This window comes from Canis lupus, chromosome 6, assembly GCF_011100685.1.
Source record: "Canis lupus familiaris isolate Mischka breed German Shepherd chromosome 6, alternate assembly UU_Cfam_GSD_1.0, whole genome shotgun sequence".
NCBI lineage: Eukaryota > Metazoa > Chordata > Mammalia > Carnivora > Canidae > Canis > Canis lupus.
The window spans coordinates 70,721,163-70,743,298 of NC_049227.1; the positions used below are offsets into that span (position 1 = coordinate 70,721,163).

At 39.6% G+C, this 22,136-nt stretch overlaps 1 protein-coding gene across 3 annotated transcripts in view; it reads right to left on the bottom strand.

The window, feature by feature from the left end:
- ST6GALNAC3 (ST6 N-acetylgalactosaminide alpha-2,6-sialyltransferase 3) overlaps positions 1-22,136 on the bottom strand; it is a 523,593-nt gene that overhangs the window by 136,623 nt on the left and 364,834 nt on the right. The gene's annotated exons all lie outside the window — the stretch shown is intronic.

Consider the following 22,136-nt stretch of genomic DNA (forward strand, 5'->3'; position numbering starts at 1 on the left):
CATCATCATCCTCATCCTCATTGTGCTCCATCTTATTTTCTTAGTTTCAGGAGCATTAATTCTTGCTTCCACTTAGAACATAAGAGCAGATAAAAAAAGACACATGTATGAGGTGTGTGTCCAATCTCAAGATCCAATTGCACTAAACAGCTATTATTTGAATCTTTCTTTAGGAATGCAGAAGATAAGTCCTGCTTATTATCACCAGAGACTCCAATTTATCTGAGTAAAATGAAATTTAAATGATTACTGATAGTGGTAACTCTTATGCAAATCTACTTCAGATCAGTAGCTGTACATTAATTTTCACCACAATGAAAAGCAAATCCTCTAAGTTCTCACTCTCATTACTTAATACAAATTGGTGTCACAACATGACCAGTAAAGAAAAAGAAAATCTTTCATATTATTTCCATTTGTTAGTTTCACAAATTTAATTACAGACATGGGAACTGTCAATTTTGTTGCTTTTATATTAACCAGGAACTACAGTAAACTTTACTGCTTTTAAGTCAGTCTGATATATATATATATATATATATATATATATATATATGAATTTTAAAAAGTGGATTGACCAGCAAAGCGATAAATTTGGATAATAAGAGGTTGACACAAAGATACTTAGGGGAGTCTTTACAGGCCAGGAGGAAGCCAATGATGAGTAGCCAGACTGTTGTTGGACTGTGTGAGACTATTTGAGGTTTGGGGAAAAGAGAAGAATGTTGATTTTTGTTTGTCTCCATATTTCAAAGACTGCCCCTACCTTCAAAAAAAATTACTTCCTGGAGTAATGTCTTCTAGTGATATAGAGACATACATGGAGTGAATAGTATTTCATTTTTTCCATATTTCTCCAAAATGCCAATTTGGGCCTATTGATACTGTGCTGAAGGAGTGTATAATGAAGGAAAGGCTAGAGCCACAGGTCCGCCTATGGGAAGAAGAAGGTCAACCAGAGAAAACAATCTAGAGGCACATGACTGGAATAGCTCATGGTACTGGTACTATATTGATTTTAGAACAGGAATAACAATGTCATTTTGTCTTGTGGGTAATAAAAGCCCATTCTCTGTCTGAATGGGACTTAGGGATAGTGGGCCTGCCTATATGACAAGGAACCTGTCTTCACTGAGGAATGGAGTCTCGCTAGACACAACCTACAGTACATCAATCAGAAAGGAAAAGCCTGGATCCATCAAGCCTAGGACAAGCAATGGTGCTACCTGGAAGTCAAAGAGTTTCCTCAAGAAATAAACCAGAAGAGACTACAGAAAACAGAAAAAGATATGTTTGCAAAAGCTCAGGACAGGTGATCCACATCCAGCAAGGGAACTTCCCTGCCTGACACATTAGACCCTTTGACTGCATGACATGATAAAGATGGCACCTGCAATGTGAATGTACCAGCTCTGGGCCCAAGTAAGCTGAGACTTCAAGATCCTCATGTAGGCTAAAGGGAAATGAGTCCAAGACCAAGCAAACAGAACAGAATGAGATGAGGTCAGGAGACGAAACAGGATGGTAGATTGGTTCAAATACATTTTCCTTGGTCATAGACCAGTTTTCACAATACCGAACGCAAGTGATCAAGGACAGAGCCCATGAAAGGATGGTGTCTTCCCAATAAAGTATGGAGTACAATGATCAAAGGCCTTGTCTCTCATACTCACTGCTTTGCCTCCAATAGTTAGAGGAGCATCTGGCACATGATAGCTACTCAAGACATCTGTATTGGCAGCCCAGGCCAGCTGTGACCTAGGAACTGGGACAAATGGGCTCGGGCCTTCTTGGTCTTGAGCTGCTTCTCTTCTCTGACTAATGTCAGACTAATGTGCTCTGACTAATGTGACTAATGTGCTCTTCTTGAGCTAGCCTTCTCTCCCTTCCTGGATGGGTGAGGTGCCCAAAGCCTAGGCTCCAGTGTAGGCTTAGGGTGAAAGGTACAAAGGAAGCTGTAATTTGCTTTCATTTGCTCCAGACTCTGTGTTATACTAAGATCAACCCACCATAAATGAATTCGCCTGGTCTATCCTGGCTCACAGATGATCACATTACGGCTTGACTTCAGCCAGGGTGTCCATTTGCCTGACTTCATGTTCTCAGGGAGGCAGGGCAGTGGCTGAGGGCAGGACTGGAAGACTCAGATCCTGGGTCATGATTCCATCTGCCTTCTTTAAACAAAAAATATAGAATTCAACAAAAAAACATGCCAGATTAAAATGTAAGAATGTGGTTGGCTCTCAGCATGTGCGGGATAAATATTTGGGGGCACTTTATGTCATAAAATTATTTCTCCTTTTTCTTTATCTCTGTAGTCATGGCAAAATAGAGGCAACAGCAGGAAAACAGAACAAACAAACAAAAAAGACACTCTACAGGTATCTCCAGGGAAGCTCTTGAGACACAAGTCAGAAAAGAAAAGATCAAGACAATCTGCGATCATATGTCTTCCAGGAGAATACTTCTCTCCTAGGTCCATGGAAAGACAGAAGCGAAGGCCGGGCAGACCCTGAAAGAGACCACTAACTGCTGGCAAGGATTTCCCTCCTGATGGATGACACACAAACTGCCTCAGAAACCCTTATGGTGAAAGGATACGGCAGCTACTTGGACATAACACAAGTAGATCTGAGGTGGCCAGTGGTCTGGGGTTGACCAGCTGTTCATTTTCATAAAGCACAACACAACTTTCAGTCTAGTTTTAATGGCAAGTTTGTGCCTGATGCGATAAAGTCTGTGTCCAAACTGCTTCTCTGAGAAAGAGAAAGAAAGGTGTGTGGAGCACAGGGATGTTGTTCAACACTAATGGGCTCAATGGTCCCCAGTCCTCAAAGTCCTACCTGACCTCTTTATGTCTTGGTGAAAATGGTCCTGTGCCATAAGGGGAAGCTATCAATGGTCTTACTTGAGCCCAGCACATGTCCCAATCAGAATCAGAGTCACTTACATGTTACTTACTTAATGTATTTTCTCTTTTTCTGTATTTTAATACTTATCGGCAGAAGTACCCTCGTAATAAATAACACAAATTTACACTAGAGTAAAGGTCTGCCAACGATAGCCTGTGGGTCACCTTTAAGCAGCGGCCTATTCTCATGTGAGCTAAGAATGGCTGGGGCATTTTAAAAGGGTTGTAAAAGATAATGAAGAAATATGTGACAGAGATCATATGTGACCTGCAAGGCTAAACTATTTACTCTCTAATCCTTCACAGAAAATGTTTGCTGAATCCTACACTCAAACATTGTTTATTTTCTTACATCTAAAATTATGAATAATGAAGTAAGAAGGAACCAGTATGTTAGTTTTGGTTAGCCTGGAGAGTCACGAAGATGCTGTGAAACAACAGAATTTGTCCCCAGGAAGGAAATCTTGACACTTATACATTATAAAATGACCTATTGTTATATAATATTCTATTATTCGCGGTTTACATTGCGAGCATAGACTAAAACGCAGTCAGATGCATTTTATTATATTGTAAATATTCTTGAAAAATCGTCTCAGTGATTGGCCCAATGTAGGAAAGCGCCAATTACCACAAATTCTGGTGACTACAGCCCCCACTCTTTGTGCCTTTACTAGATGAAGTGCTTTGTGCACAATATCTCACTCAAAGACACTTCAGAATTGCGCCACGAGGTACACAGGGCAGGGTTCTTCCCATTCCACAGCTGCACTGACTGAGGCTCAGAGGGGTCAACAGCCCATCCAAGGCCCCAAAGAGAGTAAGCGATGAGACCAGGATTCGAACTCAGTTCTAGCTGCTTGCAGAGTAGGAGCATGGAACCCTGACACGACACTGGAGGATCACTACCCTAAAGTGTCCCCCTTAGAAAGGAGACCGGGTATATTTTGTGCTTCCCTAATTTAAAAAATAATCAGTGCACCACTTGGGGGGCTGGAAATCAGCCACCACCTACTAAAGGAAAGCCCTCCCCTTGGCCCTCCCAGCTGGCCGCTCCTGCACAGACATCCTGCCCAGACAGCCCACCCCAGACACCAAAGCACCTTCCAGAAGGGTTAAGAACCCATAAAAGTAAAGCCTCTCTCACCCTTTCATTGTGATTGAAAAAGCTGAGGTTAGGCTTTCGCATTTTCATTTGGGGCTATTTAAAGGAAGGACCTTTGAATGGTGGTTATTTCAGTTGAGAGTGTACTTAGCGTTCCTTCTTTTCACTGAAGCAATGCAGCCTTCCAAGCAATGCACCTGAAATGAGGGGCAAACCCCACCGGGCACTGTGGTGCCCTTTTCCCTCACGTGAGCCCTCGCCCTCTCCTTTGTGTCTGCCTGTCACCTGTGCTTGAGGTGGAGACCTCCTTCCAGGAGGAGGGAGTTTTCTAACTTTCTAGTCCCCTTTAGGTGGGAACAAAAGGGTAGGAGACCCAGCTGAAACCTCTAGGCCCTCAGCTTCAGGCCTCTGTCTTCAGCTGCTAAGGGAGCATTTTTACATGGAAGTTGTGCTATCACATCAAAATATAACAACTATAAACTGGACTTTTTTCTTCCTCAAGAATCCAGCTCTCTATCTAGACATATTGCTGTCCATACAACATTATATCCCAGACAGAGCTTCCTAAAATCTTTTCTGGCCCCTTCTCTGCCCCCATCCAGAGGAGGGTCCCATGGAACCTGGCCACCCACTCTTCCCCCACATCTTACCCTCTCTCTTTCTGTACTTGTCAGCTCATCATCTGATGATGCCTGGATTCTGTTCAAGGTCTTTGAATTTGTCTCCCTGCCTTGAGACTCTTCCTCTTTACACCCTACTGCAGCATAATAAAGCTTGCAAAACTCAGAGGCTGAAAGCAAGAGCCACGATTTCTCTGCTCACAATTCTGCAACGTGGGAGGGTTCAGTGGCAATGGCTGGTCTCTGCGTCACGTGCGATGGCTGGAGCAACTTGACGTGGGGCTGCAGGAATCAGGCTGGTGTTCCCAACATGTCTGGTGATTCTGTGGGGTTGCTGAACCAGATGGGGCTCCCTGAGCCTATGTCTGTCATGCCCTTCAAACCCCCAGGGACTCTGCCCCCCTGCGCTCTCTCTCCAGCAGGTCAGGGAACTTAGGCTTTTGTACTTGGTAGCTCAGGATTCCAGGAGAACAAATATGGAAATTGCAGTGTCTCTTAAGGCCTAGGCATGACAGTTACAGGGAGTCACTTTTGCTTCATCCTTGTCCAAGCGATTCACAAGCCACGCTCAGTTCAAGGGGAGGGGATCCACTCCACCTTTCTCTCTTTTTTTAATGTTTTATTTAAATTCAATTTGCCAACATGTAGCATAACACCCAGTGCTCGTCCCACACCCCCTCTTGATGGGAAAAGTCACAAAATAACGTTGTGGAGGGGCGTGTAGGATGGGAGGGCTTTTTGTGTGACCACCACAACAAAGTAAAATCCATATTCTAGCACTTAAGTTTCAATATTATTGGATATCCAGTCTACTCAAAAATAGAATGATCTGGGCAGCCTGGGTGGCTCAGCGGTTTAGCGCCGCCTTCAGCCCAGGGCGTGATCCTGGAATCCCGGGATCAAGTCCCACGTCGGGCTCCCTGCATGGAGTCTGCTCCTCCCTCTGCCTGTGTCTCTGCCTCTCTCTCTCTCTCTCTCTCTCTCTCTGTGTCTCTCATGAATAATAAATAAAATCTTAAAAAAAATAGAATGATCAGCTCTATAAAAAGTGAGTTTCGCATCTATTAAGTATCTTCAAGGACAGACAGGGTGGTATAGGAACAAAATCTAATCCAACCCTAAAAAGTTGGGGTTTCCAACTTCTTTTCTACCTTTCCAATACCGTTGCAAATTTGTATCTAGGAAAAGAAAGATAATCCAAAGAATCAAGATGGGTATAAATACAATCAATCATTGATTTGTCGTGCAAAATCTCTCTCTCTCTTTTTTTGGTGAAGAATCATTTTAAATTCTAACTTCACCCTGTGGACCAAAAGAATTTTCAAATTGTTCACCTTAGACTTGTCATTGCTTAGAAACGTCCCATCTAGGGAAGTGAACACCAATCTCTCACTTGGTGAGCACAATTTCTTACCGTACCAGAATTCTCACTTCTTCTGTTAGACCCTACATTCTGGCCAGTGTCATAATGTCTCCAGAAGTTATTTCACTGTAACTCCTGCATTCATCAGCCCTGTGCCATTCCTTACTCCTGCCGCCTCTTTTCTCCCACCGGATGAGCTTGTTCCTATTTCACAAAGATAGCCGGCTATTAGTCTTGACCGCCTTCAACTTTCTTCTTCTCACCCATGGATACACATCCTTAGCTTCGCCCCTTCTTATGACCCCAGCCTAGCCCCTGCCATAGAACATGAGGTACATCCATCCATCTACCGCTTCTCCAAGTTCTATCCTCCCTCATCTTCTCAGTAATACTCTTCCAACAATTAATCTCTCTCTTTTCCGTATCTTCAACCTGTCGCCCTCTGAGAGCCATTTCTTTTCCTCCAGCATAGAAACTAGCCATCTCTCACCTATCTGGAATCAACTTCCTAATCTCTGCCCAACATCTGACGATGATCTCATTTGCTCTCCAGTGTTCATAGCCAAGCTTCTAAAGCAGTCCCAACTGGTCTTTGTATGCTCATCAAAAACCACAGCTAGGATTTACGAAGAACTTGAAAGAAAACTGGCACTGTTCTAAGCATTTTACCCACTTGAACTCATTTACTCTTCACAACAACCTGAGACAGTTCTATTTTTATTTCCATTTTGTAGAAGAGGAGATTGACACAGAGATTTAGTGAACTGCTCACAGTCAATGGCTAATGAATGGCAGAGTTTGGGCTTCAGCTTGGGTGGTCCAATTCCAGAGCCCAAGCACTCACTCCCCAGACATTACTGACTCAACCATTCATGCCATTCAGTTCACTGCATTCTGGTTTCTGCCTTCACCACGTCCCTGAAACTGCTCCCACACAGGTCACCAAGGCCAGGTAGTTGCTAATTTCAATTGACATCTGGTGGCACACATCTAAGGTGGCCGTCAAATTATTCACGAAAAAGAACGAAGAGGGAGACTGACAAGAAAAGAAAGGGCAGAGAATTCCTGTCCATTGTTCAGGTGGGAAGGCATAGTGGGAAACTCTGTCCTTGTCCAGTACGGCTGAAACCAGGAAAATCAATCATGTCTCCCACCCACTTACGCCTTATGTACTTTAGACCAAATTTCTACCTGGAAATATCTGAAGTGTTAGTCAATTCAAATCAAATTCATAATAGGCAAGGGCTCAAATATACCTGCAAGTGATCCTGCAGATCTAGGGTTTATCTTGCTAAACATCAATTTTTGCCAGGACCACTGAACAGCTTACTCACTAGCACTTGTGCAGAACATGGGCCTGCAAAGCCCTTTGCTGTTAGAAGCATTTTATAAAACTCAGTCTTTCCACGGAAGGTCAATAGCATTGATTGGCACGTGCAATTATTGAAAAAAAAAAAGTTCCCATTGTTAAACAAATGACCTTAATCCTATTCAAGTTAGAAAACCAGAATAGAAAGCTGTTTGGAAAAACACAGTAACAACAAGGCTTCAGAAATGATGCCAAAAGACTAAAGAATGTAAAATGAAGGGGGAATAGTTCCTGCTTAGATATTTGAATATTTTTCATTTCTATCTCATTTAGGTGGTCGACAAATGTTTATTGAATGCCAAGGACATGCATGTTGCTGTATTATGTGCAGAGAGTGATCTGAGAGTCCTACTCTTCTTGGCTTTAAATGCACGTGTTCAATATACATGCAAACTGGATGAACATTTATTCATTCATGAGGCATACGCTGATTGCCCATGATGGGTAGCTAAGTCACTGTCCTTTAAGCATCCCACTTTCAGGGATCTTATAGATTATTAGGGGAAGAACACCATGAACAATGGTACAAAATTGGAAAAAAAATATTTTTAAAGCATTTGGAACAGCAAAAAACATAGAGTAAGCATCTGATAACATTTATTAAATAAATAGTAAATGCTATCACATAGGCTCATGTGAAGTGTTGCAGACATTAAAAAAATAAAATCAGTGTGTATTTCACGAAGATGGCATCTGAACTGGAACTGGAAGAGAATGAGACTACCATTGACAGGTATGGAGGAAAACGTTTCAGGGCAAAGCCTCGGAGGCAGGAAAATTAAAAAAAAAATATATGTGACCAGTTGCTTTTGCCAGGACTGGGAGGTAAGCAGGAAGTAAGATCAGCCAAAGAGTTAGTGTTTTAATCAACAGGCAGGAAGGAACCAGCAACATTATTGGGGAAGGGTAGGACAGGATTAGAGAACATTGATTGAAAAAGATGTACTGATGAGGTATTAACACAGATGCAGGGAAGGAAGGAGACGAGGTCATGTTTGTCTTTGTATCAGCAACCTGCACAAGGCCTGGCTATCAGTGAGTACAGTGGACATCCGGGCCATGAGCAAAAGCATCCCCACCCCACGCTCAGCCCAGTTTCTGTGGAGCTGAACGTAGTTCCAGGAGAGAACAGGCAGCCCAGGTGCTACCCTGGCCTCGGTGATGGAAACGTGACCCAGTTGGGACTAAAGAGATCAGGCCTAGAAATTTTGTCTGAACTCCTAGAGAAGAAAAGCCCTTGATCTTTTCTTCCCTCTATTGGATTTTTGGAAGCAGGAGGGAAAACCCCTCTGAAAATAGAGATAATACGGGAGAAAGTGTATTTCATATTTCATAATAACATCCTTAGCTGGTTAAAACATTTTCAGCTGGAAGTTTCTCCTAACTTGCAAATAGGAAGGATCCTGATGGATACAGTAAGAATTTTATTTAATGAATAAACATATGAATGAATGATTTTTTTTTTCATGAAGAAATAGACCAGTGGGCGAGGATACCAGTCCTTGGTTAACCAGTCTATCATATCACTTCCTGTCCCTCGATGCCAGCAGTCAATTAGTTTCACTTGGAATGCCTTTCACCCACGAGCTATGATTTATTTCTACCCAACAATATCACGATCTATGTTTTTATCAAGTCAGTTGCAAAGACTCACACTACTAGGCACACAGGACCAATGCAGTAAATCCTCTGGATTTATTGCAGAATCTAGGCTTTATAGAGAAAACAAATCATGAAAAATTCCGTTCCTCCCCCCAGCCCCAGAAAAGTAGAGTTTCACTTCAAGTAAAAAATGATTAATACTGGAAGTATCACTCAGCTGGCCCAAATAACCTCCTCTGGGCAAATGGTAGAGAAGCTAGAGGGGTTGTTTTCATATGTGCTCACCTAAGGCAACGGCTCCATTAATACACACACACAAAAATCAAATATCGGTCAGAACATTTCAAACTTTTTTTCATTCTAGCTTCCTACTAGCTAGTCAGAGCCACTCAGTATTCCCACGGTGGCATTACATTGCCAAGGCTTTGGCTGTTGTGAAATAAAATAACTGCTCTCCCCTGCCTTACCTATTGTTAAATTGGTGGGCTTTATACATCATTCATAAGCCTCCTGGTGTTATTTATTGTGAATCTCTCTTGCTCAAGTCACATTTGATCAGCATACTGAGAAACAAGTGTTCCAGCCACTAAACAAAACTTTTATAAGAAGAGAAATGATTTGAAACATGTTCTGGATTCAGCTTACCTTAATACAGTTAACTGGATTAGCTGCCAGGGATATGTCTCTTCGCGAATTATTTGATGAATTTGTGACTCTTTTCCCCAGGGTTCTAAACTGAATTCATTCAATATTTACTGAATGCCTACACTATGCAAGATACCATGCTAGGACCTGGGGCAATCTGATGTTTTGTACTCTTAGATATCATCCCTTGAATCCATAGAAAGTAACAAAAATGTAAATGACGAGGACATGGAAAAGGAAATAGGAGGGAGTGTGTTGTGTCAGGGTGGCAATAAATAGGGAAAAAGAAGTCTTTCAACAATAGTCTTTTTTTATTAGGGGGGGAAAAACATCTTTTGGTTAAGCCCCAGGCAAAATCATTGCAACATATAACCAGAGGAATTTAAACGAAACAGATGCAATAATTATCTCCTGCATAAATAACATGCTTTTATTACCTAGCTAATACTATTGTAATCATGAATAGATTACCCTTTTGTGAGGCTTTCTCATTTCCACCACTAAGGTAGAAAAAGCAAGGGATTCTCCATGCGCAGGAAAGACTATTGGAGTTTCCTGTGTGATGAGAGAATATTTTCTTCTCTGCCTCCCTTTCTCCCTTCCTTTCTTCCTGTCTTCCTTCCTTCTTTTCTCCATTTTATAAATATTTACGCAATTCCACTAAAAAGCTAAAGAGAAATTTCCATAGTGTTTGCTATTACCAAATTATATCGATCAGAAATCCCTTCTCATGACTGACTACACTGGGTCATCATACTCTGGACCTGAAATTCCAATGATCCCTTGACTTCAAATGAGAGGAGTCTAGATCCTCAAGTCTTACAAGCAAAGATTACGTTTTTTTTTTGGTAAAAGTGTAATGAATGCGAACAAAACTATGAGGAAACTCCCCATTTTGGGTGGTGGAAGGTCGTAGCCTGGAGAGTTTACATCATTTCATTAACTGCAAGGCTGGTGTGTGTTTAGTGGTGAGGAGGCTGACAGATTTGGGGGCTAATCTCCCTCAATATAGTCATTAAAAAATGCAACATTGTCCTTCTGCAGGGTGTTCTATTTAGTAAGAGTCAATGCTAAAGGAATTTTTGTTTCTTACCACATGAATCCAAAGGCTAACATCAATGTGCCCTGAATAGCTATTTAAGTCATAGGCATTAAAGCATCCGAGGATAAAAGCTTCAGCTAGTTGATAAGTGAGGGTCTCAAGTACTGTTACTTTCATTTTCTCGAGATTGTATAAACCCAAGAACTTTCACAAATGGGCACTTTGAACTAAACCCATCCTTACTCTCTCTGCCTACTGTTGTCGAACTGGATGGAAGGAGGCCAGTCAGGAAAGGAGCCAAGGGGGAAGGAGGGAAGAAGAAAGAATTGATTGATTCTGGTATATATAACACCCTAATTTTAGCAAAAAAAAAAAAAAAAAAAAAAAAATCAGGAAAAAAAAAGAAAATATGAAAGTGTCAGCAAGAACTTGCATATACATAAATACCAATATTTGGCATTTCAACGCAAGCTACTCACTGGTGGAGTTACATAAAAAGCAAATGACCTTATCTGAACACCGCTGTATACTTTTTGTCACTTGCTGCAATCAAAACGCACTTTATTTCATTTTATCTTAATTCATGTTACATCTTTCTAAAAATTATTTCAGGCATCAGTTCAATTACCTAATAAATTCAACTTAAAAAACAACTTTTACAAATGACTTTTCCCTAAATTAGGGAGGGAAAAAAATGAAAGAATATGGACAAGAATAGAGAATTAATTCTCCACTATCCCACTGTTCAGATAACCAGTATTGACAAGTCTACATCCTTTAAATTTCTTTTTTCTTCCGAGTAAGAGTGTAAAACTTGGAGTGACGCCCAATGCATAGTTTTGTATCTCATTTTTTTATATCCTTTTACTACAGGCATTTACTCAGATTAACATGTATTTTTCTACTTTACTTTCAATGTCCATTCAATCGTCTATCTTATGACTCCAGCATGCTTTACTTAACCAGTTCTCTGTTGTTGGGTATCTAGGTTATTTCCAACAGGCCTTTGGCTACATATATTTTTAGGTCTGATTCAAGCCTGGGAGGGATGTTTCCATATTTTCTTTTTTGTCCTAAGATTCTTTGGGATAGAGCCTCTCCCCAAAAGCTTATTTACCTTACTCATACAAAGACACCTCACTTCACGGCCACAAGCTACGCTGTTGCAACATGTTAAAGGAAATGACTTCTGTCTAAATGATCTGATGAGATGTTCTTACTCCAGGCACCAACATTAAAAAATTCAAAAAAGAATAAGGATAGGAGGTTTTATTATTACAGAAAAAAGGCTAACTCTTTTGTTTATCTGCTTGGTTTCTCTTTTGCATAAATTTGATTATCTAAATGCCAGTTTTCCAAATCTTAAGGCTTTCAGTCCTCAAAGGATAACATTTAACAACTATAATATTTTTAGCAAAGTTCAAATTTAAAACAAAAAAGCAAATAAAACTTTCCCTTGATATTAATCTTCATAGTCAAGTAATTTTTAGATTCTAATTATTGTTATATGCAAAACACCATTGTAACACTAAAATAAAATTTAAAACCTAAATCTGGACACATTTTACTAAATTCCATTCCTTCATAAGCATGCAATAACTTTATACCCTCATAATGAGAATTTTTTCTCTGAGCCTCAATATCATAAAACTTTTCATGTTACCAATTAGACTTCATGTATATAACCCTGACAGATATTTTTAAAACTGACCAGAAAAGTCTCCATTGTTGAGTACTTGGGTTGTTTCTAATCATTCACTAATATAAAAAATTCTGCAATGAACATTCTAGCTTTTGTTTCTCTTCTTGTAAATGATTTCCTTAGGCTAAATTCCCAGAAGTGTAAATATAGCATCAAAGGATATGGACATTTTTATGTGTGCTGAAAGCCTTTCTGAAGCGTTTACATTGCTACAGTAGGATATGAGTTTTGTAGTTTCACCAGTATTTTACCAGCAGTGACTGCTACACTTTAAAAATGATTTCTATTTTGACAGATGTAAAATGGTAACTGCTTATGGTTTTTAATCTATGTATTTCTGTGGGTTGCTCTCTCAAGAACCCCGGGGTGCTATGTATAGGATGCTCCTTGGCACCATGTGCGAAGTAGTAGTCAGAATAAACAGATACATAAATAAAATGGGTCACTCCAGAGCAATTTCTGTTCATTGAGACCTCTCTCCTCTTCTAAATAAAAGATGATCTAGGAAGTTGATGTAAGTTTGTATCTCCTTATGTCTTAGACTGTGTCATCACCACAGTGATTTAACCCAACTATCTGAAACTGAAGGTTGGTTTTTCAGGAGACTAACAATATTCAACCTAGATTTATTTGATATTAGGGCTATTACAAACCATGACAGGGAGAAATGTTTGTTACGACACAATTTATTTTTATACGAGCATCCCTTATACCAAGAGTCATAAAGCATTTTACAGTGATGCATAAGCTAATGGTCCTTGTAGAATGCTGATTTTTCTATGTTTATTTAACTTGTGATGAAAAAGTGGTTGTTTTATTTTCTGGCAGGTAACAGCTGACTTCCCAACAACTGTGTTCAAGAAAATAATCCCAGAGGTTAGGAAAGACCAGAGACCTGGATCATCACGATTTACCCTTTCTCAGTGCCTCACGCAGGACTGAGGAAATGCAATGTGGTGAAAACAGAGGAGAAGGAAAAAACATTAAGAAAAAGCAACAACAACCCTCACCAACAGAGAAAATCTGTCAACCAAGTAATATTTTTTCATAAAAGAAGTGAAAACCACTCTCCTGTCTTTCCCCAGGAAGTGCGCAGCTCCTCAGCTCAGTGTAGGGCTGATATGACATTTAAATGATAAAGTAAGACAATTTGAAGTTCACCATATCAAACACAGCAATGGCTCCCCAAGGAACGAGAAAGAAGAATCAATGGCTGTACTGTTGGATGCTTTAGGCCTGTGGTATTATTTTCATAAATTAAATTTATAACTGGCTGGCTGGCTTTCTTTTGCCTTTTTATTGAAGTCAAAACATCATAACTCCCCATCGAGATGGTACTGACAGTTTTCGGATAGACTTGTTGGCTTTCTCTTTTCTTTTAGCCCAAGTCCCTCATCCGAATGCAGAAAATCTGGGAAGTGCTTGCTTCCAAGGGAATAAAGTGTAGGGGAGGATTCTTCTAAAACCACAGAGAAGTGACTCAGCCAGTCAATGGGAAAGTCTTTATTCTCCAAGGACACAAGTTCAAAATCTGGAACCAGGAGAAAGTCTCATCAGGTCACAGGGTGAGTCAGTCAACATCTAAAATGCAGAAAATTCAATGTTTGATTGTTATTCACTTGAGGGTTCTCCAGGTCCTTTGTTAAGATGTGGTTCATTTATTCTTTCTCCCTCTCCATCAAACTTCATGCTCTCTACTCTTGTACCGTTGGAAGGGAAGGAGATGAATCCCAGTCAGATTTTTTTTTTCAATTTATAGAATGCCTGATTAAAAAATATGTATTTAGGGGCACCTGAGTCAACTGACTGCCTTCTGCTCAGTTCAAGATCCCGGAGTCCTGGGATGGAGCCCTACATTGGGCCCCACACTCGGTGAGGAATCTGCTTGTCCCTCTCCTTCTGCCTCTCCCTCTGCTTGTGTTCTCTCTCTCTCCCTCTCTCTCTTTCTGTGTTTCTCAAATAAATAAAATAAATCTTAAAAAAAATATAAAAGCTTTGATGAAATCAAACATGATGGCAAATGTGACCTTTGCAAAGTTAATGGCACAAAGAGGCTTTTGAGAGATGAAACAATGGAAAGAACACTTGAGTCACATGGGCCTGAGTTCAAATCTCTGTTCTGAAGCTAGCTGTGCAACCCTGGACAAGTCACCTATCCTCTTCAACTCCTGGCTTCTCTGTCTATAAAATGGAATAAGGAGCTGCCTCACAGAGTAATTGCAATGATTAAGTAAGATGATAATTTAAAGATTCTAGTATGATGCCTGTAGAGTACAATGCCTGGCAGACAGCAGGCAATGAGTAAGTGGCCACTGATTCTGCTATTGCTGTTGCCAGGGGTTTAAATAATTAGCTCATGCTTTTACCATCTTCCCTGAGAGTAGATAGCAACACTCAACTAGGACTCACAAGGGGCGGGGGGGTTGTGGCAAATTTGTTAGCAAGATGGTGAGTTCTCTTGCTCTCCTGCAAGACCCTTCCTCCCAGGAAACTCACCGCAAAGCCTAATGAAGCAGGTAATTAACAATGAAGGCTACGACCATTACATGGGTCGTGATCAGCATCACCCACAATGACAAATATTTATTGAGCTTTTCAAAGGTATCAATTGGATAGAGATAAAATATATTTGTAGGAACCAGAGGTTGTGGTTTTAAATACCTTTCCATATTGATTAATAAGATGACTTCCTGGAAACAGATATAAAAAATAAATAAGTCTCTTGAAATTGTTTCAGCTGTGTGTGTCAGAAACTTAGCTAAGGCATTAAGTTGGAAGAATGAAAAGATCTTAAAGAAGATGTTTAGAATTAAAGTAGTGCTCAGTCAAGGTACAGAGTGCTGAAAGGATAACTTAGGAAGTGTGGGCGTGGTGTGGTAAAGCCACGATAGATAGTGCTATAGGCCATGATGGATAGTGCTGGGCAACAGTTGGTGGGGGGGAGGGCTGGAGGAACATGAGGAGGGGGAGGGGGTCACTAGGAAGATAGAAAGAAACAGCTGTATGGAGAGGGCATCTGAAGAAGGTGTAATTTTGGCAAGGGCAATAAACCCAGCCTAGAGTGAACTTGCAAGGAGGTATCTGGGAGAAAAAAATACTCCAACCTCACTCTCCTCCTTCCTACTGGTCTTCTGCTAGTACTCCCACTGGCTAAACACAACCAAAGTCCAGGGAGCTAGAGAGCTGTTGGCTGTCATCTATAGAGGTCAACCTCCAGGACAGAGAGCAAGGTGAAGGGTATAGAGTGGCTTGGGGGGTAGGGGGGTGGGGGCAGCAAATGGAAGATCTTGAGCCTACCCACAGACCCAGGTAAGATGAAAGCAAATCCTAGAGTAGGAAGGCAGTGAGAACAGACAGTTCTTTAGAACAGGGATTGTGTCTTGCTTGCTTTTGTACCTGGTTGTCCAACAAGTGCCTAGCTCAGAATAAGCACTCAACAAATATTTGTTTTAGGAAGAGCAGTATTGCTTGGACATTCACTTCAATATTAGATTTTTAAAGAATATTTTCAATTTGCCACTAAAACGATCAAAAGCTTGTCTCCGCAGAGTCACAGAGAAACATGAAAATAGACAAAGTGACAAAAGTTTGGCACATGAAGTCAAAACTGTCTTATCTCCAATGAGCTGTGCAAGGCAGCTCTGCACATGAATGCATTCCACAGCAAAGTTTGGCTCCTTCACAGCAAGTTCAAGTTTAAATCCTATATTAACACTATTGACTGATATAAAGGGAGCCTCCACAATTTACCTAAAGGAGTGGTGCTTTCATGTAAACACTTGGAGGAGCAAATGTAAAGAAGAGGACAAAATGGAATAAGTCTGCAAATTTAAAGGTAAGCTTCCACTATTAGAAAACTTAAAAAATGTTTACGCTTTTTCCTATTAAAATTATCTATAGTATTTTTGCTTTTGATCAGATGATGTTAAAATAGTTGTCCTGGGATTACATTTCCTAAACCTTGGCCATGTTTTTATGTTTTTATTTAAATTCTAGTTAATTAACATGCAGTGTGAAATATTAGCTCCAGGTGTACAATATAGTGATTCAACACTTCTTTCTATACAGCACCCAGTGCTCATCACAAGTGCCCTCCTAATTCCCATCACCTATTTAGCCCCTCCCCCTACCCACCTCCCTTCTAGTAACCATCAGTTTGTTCCCTATAGTTATGAGCCTGTTTCTTGGTTTGCCCCTCTCTTTCTCTTTTTTCTCCCTTTGCTCATTTGTTGCGTTTCCTAAATTCCACATATTAGTGAAATTGTATGGTTACTTGTCCTTCTATGACTGACTTATTTTGCTTAGTATATACTCTCTAGGTCCAACCACGTTGTTGTAAATGGCAAGATTTCATTCTTCTTTATGGCTTTCTTATTCCATGGTGTGTGTGTATATATATATATATATACCATAGCTTCTTTATCCATTCATCAATGTACAGATACTTAGGCTCTTTCCATAATTTCGCTATTGTAGATAATGCTGCTAAAGACATAGGGGTGCACGTATCCCTTTGAATTAGTATTTTAGTATTCTTTGGATAAATACTTAGTAGTGTGATTGCTGGTCATAGGGTAGCTCTATTTTTCACTTTTGAGGCACTTCCATGCTGTTCTCCAGAGTGGCTGCATCAGTTTGCATTCCCATCAACAGTGCAAGAAGGTTCCGCTTTCTCCACATCCTTGCCAACATCTGTTGTTTCCCGTGTTTTTGATTTTAGCCTTTCTGACAAGTGTGAGGTGATATCTCACTGTAGTTTTGATGTGCATTTCCCTGCTGATGAGTGATGTTGAGCATCTTTTCATGTGTCTGTTGGCTATCTGGATGTCTTCTTTAGAAAAATGTCTATTCATACCTTCTGCCCATTTTTAATTGGATTATTTGTTTTTTGGAGGTGTTGAGTTTTAGAAGTTCTTTAAATATGTTGGACACTAACTGTTTATCAGATATATCATTCGGAAATATCTTCTCCCATTCTATAGGTTGCTTTTCAGTTTTATTGATGGTTTCCTTTGTTGTACAGAAGCTTTTTATTTTGATGTAGTCCCAATAGTTTATTTTTGATTTTGCTTCTCTTGCCTCAGGACACAAATCTAGAAAGAAGTTGCTATAGCCTATGCCAAAGAAGTTACTGCCTGTGTTCTCTTCTAGGATTTTTGTGGTTTCAGGTCTCACATTTAGGTCTTTAATCCATTTTTGAATTTATTTTTGTGTGTGCTGTAAGAAAGTAGTCCAGTTTCATTCTTTTGCATGTAGCTGTCCAGTTTTCCCAACACCATTTGTTGAAGAGACATTTTTTCCCCATTGCATATTCTTTCCTCCTTTGTTGAAGATGAGTTGACCATGTAGTGTGGATCCATGTATGGGTTTTCTATTCTGTTCCATTGATCTACGCGTCCATTTTTGTGTTTTAGTTTTAACCTTGGCCATATTTTTACAAAAGCTGACTAAAAGGAAAACTTCAGGAGCTGGTTTTTTTTTTTTTTGGATTTTAAGTAATATCTACACCCAATGTGGGGCTCGGACATACAACCCCGAGATCAAGAGTCATATGCTCTACCAATTGAGCCAGCCAGGTGACCCTTCAGAATTATGTAAGTAGGACAAGGGATGTTTGACCACAAGTCAAACACTAGGATGTCATTTAGGACAGTGTACTTCAAACAGTAGCAATATACCTCACCTAGTAATCTAGTACACACTCAGATATATATTGCGTCACAATGTAAAATGTTTTTCTTAACGTAGATAGTGGTTAAACATTTTGAAATACACTGCCTTAAATGCCAATATGCATTTGCTCTGCTTAAAACATGCCTTAGTATATGATAGTTAATCAGTACTATTGATATATATGTATTCCCTATTTACCCATTCATCTAAAACAAATACTGTGTCTTTCTATGTGTCATGCATACTGATAAGCTGTATTCTTTTGTAGTCTGTTTTTTTTGCTTTTAAAAAAAGTGCTGACTGCCACCTACTAAATTGATTTCAAGACCCACTAATGGGTAGAGACCTATAGTTTTAAAAGGCCTGATTTGGTTTAGCTCATATATAAGTGCCATTTGTGGAAAATAAGAAAACACAAGTCTGCCTAAAAAATGAAATGATAGGGAGTGAATAAACTGAGGAGAAAAACAAGAGGTAATTTATCCAGAGCCTATGGAGATGGCTGGGCCAATTTTATATTATAAACCGCAAGAGTGAGAGCAGAAAACAATCTATTAATTCAGTTCCATACATTAATTTCCCCCTATTAATTCAATCATTCATTCCACAAACTTTTGAGTTCCTGCTCTGTGTTGTCCAGAGATAAAAGACACAGTGCCTATGCTCATCAGAAGTTCATGATCTGGGAAGATGGAGACAAGTATAGAGATAATTACCATATGGATGGCAACAGTTGCTCTAGATACACAGGGTGCCGAGCAAAAGGAGGCAGTGGGGTCAGCCCACCTGGAAAAGTCAGGTGCACTGCCTAGGGGAGGCCATGCTCAAGACATGCTAGGTACCTTTAAGAACCTGTCCAGCTTGCATTTTCAGGGTTGCAGTCAGGGTAACCCAGCTCTGTATCTTTATTCTGCCTTTATGATCTCAGTGACTTTGAACAACCTTCTGAGCCTCACTCCTTCCACCTGTAAAATGAAAGAGCAATACCACACACCTAGCAGGGTTACAGGAAGGATTAAGTGGGATTATATCCAATAAGGTGCCAAGCACAGAAAACAAGAATCCAACAGTATCATTGTCAACATCAAGAGCTTCATTCTTTTTTCTTCTCAATGTTGGTAGCAAGAGCTTCCTTGCAAAATGGTATCCTGACTTTGAAGCTGGGTCTTCTGAACTTGTCACAAGGTTGGGAGATGCTCATGCTAGGACAGAGACCACAGCCTGAAGTCTTTAGAGAAGAAGGACCTGGAATAAAGGCTCCAGCATGATGCACTTTTGGTCTGGAGTTCTTTTCCTGAGCTTTAATACTGTTGTCTGAAGTGTTTAATTGTGTAATTTTAAATATTTTGATGTTTTTGAGGCTTAAGGGCACAGGATATAATTACTTAGAGATGAAATGTAAGATAAAGAAGGAAGCGCTATCAAACTCCAAAGTCTGCCATGGGCAACCACCAGGGGAGAAACTACTTAAATATAAAACACAGCTTATTAAAGTTGTACTAAGATTCAAATGATAACTGATCACTGATCACCATGTGTTTTGCATAGTTAGAGAATTCCATGGAGGGTATGAACTACGAGCAGATACAGAGGTTCATAAAGAACAATTTTGTAGGTGAGAAGAAAAAAGCAGAACCATATTAAATAAGACAATGACCAATCTTGACTGTCAAGATTCAATTTCCACTTCCAGTTTTCCTAAGTTAGATCTTTTTGTGCTATGATCTTACTTCAATAAATAAGACATTCAGATAAAATGATTGTATTACTTCCACTCATCCTACTCAAAATCCACAGAAGCCTAATCTAACCACTGTAAAATCTGCTACCATTCCTTCTCTTATCCATCAACCCAAAAAGCTTAAACAAAATCAGAAATTCTGAGTCTCCCACCTAGTGATTCTAAAAAAAAAAAAATCACCCACATTATCAGGCTGTTTCCATTGAGAATGATTTTAGTGATGTGAAGAAGAAAAGTAAATGCTCTTTAAAAGACTCTATTTCTATATTAAATCAAATAAATAAAAGATAACAGGATGCTGGTTAGGTTTATAATCTTGTTACTGTGTAGAGCAATTGCTAATGCAAATGAAAAATAATGGAGTCAGGCCCATTCAGCAATTGTCTTTGACAGCAATGCAGACTCCTAGAAACCCTCATTGATCAAACTTCAGATGCAACAGTGAGACTTGGTTCCGCAGTGTCTCATTTATTTGTTGCAATCAAAGATTGGCTTACTTCTTGACAGATAGAGCCAGAGGACCAATGATCAAAGGGAAATTAATGAGAAAGGGACTTCTTAGTGAATTGGGGACAAAAAACTTAGCAAAATGTATCACTGAGAGTTTTTCAAATTGTGTGATTTCTAATACAATGACTGATCAGCAGCTTCCATTTGTCTCAAGTTTTATGCTTAAAACATCATGGCACAAAGACAAACAACCCAATTAAAATAATGGGCAAAAGATGTGACATGTCTCCAAAAAAAGATATATAAATGGCCACAGAGCACATGAAAAGATGCTCAATGTCATTATTCATTATGGACGTGCAAACCCAAACTACAGTGAGATGCCACCTCACATAGATTAGGATGGCTATTAAAAAAAAAAAGAAAAAAAGAAAGAAAGAAAGAAAGAAAGAAAGAAAGAAAGAAAGAAAGAAAGAAAAAGAAAAGAAAGAAAAGAAAAGAAAAAAAGAAAAGAAAAGAAAAGAAAAGAAAAGAAAAGAAAAGAATATGTGTCTGCAAGGATATAGAGAAATTGGAACCCTCAAACACTGCCAGTAGGAATGTACAATACTGCAGTCACTGTAGAAAACAATTTGGCAGTCCTTCAATAAATTAAACATAGAACTATCGTATGACCTAGCAATACCATTCCTAGGTATATACCCCAAAGAATTGAAAACTGGTGTGTGAGCAAAGAGATCTTTTTTTTTGAAAAAGTTCATAGCAGCACTATTCACCACAGCCAAAAGCTGAAAACAATTCAAACGTCCATCAACTGATGAATGGATGAACAAAATAGAGTATCTTATTCAACCATAAAAAGGAATGAAGCACTGAGATATGCTAGAACATGGATGAATCTTGAACACAGCATGCTAAATGAAAAAGAGCCAGACACATAAAGGCCGTATAACCATATGATTCTATTTATAGGAAATATCCAGAATAAGCAATTTCATAGAGCTAGAAAACAGATAGTAAGTGATTGCCAGGGGCTGGGGGAGGAATAGAGAGCAACCATTTTAATGGGAATGGCTCTTCCTCTGGGGTGATGAAATGGTCTGAAACTAGACAGTAGTGATGGATGCACAACATTGTAAATATACTAAATAGCAATGAATTGTACACTTTAAAATGGTTACAATGGTAAATTTTATGCAATGTGTATTTTAACACACACACACACACACACACACACACACACACCCTCATGGCAATTCCAGAAGTTTTTAATAGAACTGAGGGAAGTGCTTACAGGTAGCAATATGTCTGAAAGGGCTCTAGAAGCTCTGCATCAAAATTGTGTTTGCTAAACAGGAATATGGTTTTCATTTAGACTGGGTATTTACATAGAATGCCTGAGAGGAGACTGGTGGAGATCAAGGAAGGGGAAAACTTCTGGGAACCACCCCATATACCACCAATATTAAAACATCTTACAGAAGAGGCCAGTTTTTCCATTCTAAAGTAATCATTATGGGATACTACTCCTTGTAGTGGACACAGAAAATAAATCAGACTTTGTGTACTCAACAAAGTTCACATTTTGTTATCTCTATTCATTTAAGCAAACATGGCTTATAATTTCTGCTCCCAGTGTCACCACTTTTCTCCCCTGCAATACAGAAACACTGCTAATTTTCTTCTCCGCTCCCCTGGCATTTTTTATTATTTTGAGTAGCAACAGGGAGCAAGCATGTTTACATAAATGTAATAAGCTACTCCCCTCAGCAGCCCACAATCAATTTCATTCTTTCCCCATATTTCTCTATTAGACAGTGATGCTTTATTGTCTAAGGGCACTATTTTAATTTGCCAGCCCATCTTGAATTCAAGTTTCAAAGCAAGAAAATGGAAAGAACTACATTCCTCAG